The sequence below is a fragment of the Bos taurus genome, chromosome 15 (assembly GCF_002263795.3).
Source record: "Bos taurus isolate L1 Dominette 01449 registration number 42190680 breed Hereford chromosome 15, ARS-UCD2.0, whole genome shotgun sequence".
Classification (NCBI taxonomy): Eukaryota; Metazoa; Chordata; class Mammalia; order Artiodactyla; family Bovidae; genus Bos; species Bos taurus.
Genome location: NC_037342.1, coordinates 7,601,649 through 7,603,310, shown reverse-complemented (window position 1 = coordinate 7,603,310; position 1,662 = coordinate 7,601,649).

Sequence of the window (1,662 nt, the reverse complement as noted above, 5' to 3'; positions counted from 1 at the left end):
TGGAATTTATTTTTTTTTAATTTAATTTTTTTTAAACTTTACATAATTGTATTAGTTTTGCCAAATATCAAAATGAATCCGCCACAGGTATACATGTGTTCCCCATCCTGAACCCTCCTCCCTCCTCCCTCCCCATACCATCCCTCTGGGTCGTCCCAGTGCACTAGCCCCAAGCATCCAGTATCGTGTATCGAACCTGGACTGGCATATATATGGAATTTAGAAAGATGGTAACAATAACCTGGTGTACAAGACAGCAAAAGAGACACTGATGTATAGAACAGTCTTATGGACTTTGTGGGAGAGGGAGAGGGTGGGAAGATTTGGCAGAATGGCATTGAAACATGTAAAATATCATGTATGAAACGAGATGCCAGTCCAGGTTTGATGCACGATACTGGATGCTTGGGGCTAGTGCACTGGGACGACCCAGAGGAATGGTATGGGGAGGGAGGAGGGAGGAGGGTTCAGGATGGGGAACACACATATACGTGTGGTGGATTCATTTTGATATTTGGCAAAACTAATACAATTATGTAAAGTTTAAAAAAAATTAAAAAAAAAAAAAAAAGAATACTGAATGCTGATTGTGCTTTAGCATTTATGTCTGCATTCCCAGTGTCTAAGATAGAGTTCCTACCCTAGAGGAGATGACATTTCTGTGGTTTTACATTGATGAAATCCAATGAAGATCAACAACAGCTGGAAGATGCTGGGAAAGGAAGCCTCATGAATCAGCTGAGGATTTCTGTGGATTCTGTGGGATTTGGATGCATGGGGAAGGTGCTCTAGATGATGAGAACAACATATACAGAGGCATGATGATGTAACTGGCAGTGGAAGAGGAATGTAAGTTGATACTAGAGGAAGTTAAGCACAGTATTAAAAACTAACAATGAAAGAGGTAGGTAGGAAAGTTAGATTCAGAAGTTTACTTTTAAATAATTTACATGGCACTAGGCATCACCGACTCGATGGATGTGAGTTTGAGTGAACTCCAGGAGTTGGTGATGGACAAGGAGGCCTGGCGTGCTGCAATTCACGGGGTTGCAAAGAGTCGGACACAACTGAGCGACTGAACTGAACTGAGACTGTGCATCAGGAAACAGCTCATTTTCTTATCCAGTATTTTCTGACTATCTTCCATTTGCTAAACTCTATGCTAGCATTTTGGAATAAAGAGGTAAATGAGATATAGTCCATTCCTGTTAAGTAGTTTGCCATCTAATGTTCTTAATTCAAGTTCTTTCCAAATGTCATATTGAGGGCCTTCCATTCCCATTCACAGCCCTACTTTGGAAGGGTGGTGGGAAAGAGCTTGGAGGAGGCTAGATGAGGGGCAGACTGCAAATGTCCACCTGGTGAGAAAAATTGTCCCCAGCCTATATCATGTTCAAGACTATACTAAGGATAATAAGAAACAAGACCATCCAACATATCTTCCATTTTGTTAGCATTTGCATATTCACTCATTTTTATTTAAAAGGGCATCTTTATTGTGTGTCAGGTATTATGCTAGATTCTGGAGATTCAGAAATGGTCAAGATAGACTCATTCCATATCTTTCTTGAGTTTATAATATATGATGTCTGGAAGATGTTCTAGAGTGTTACAAGAATACTTGAGAGACACACACACACATTACATAGATTTAGGAGAACA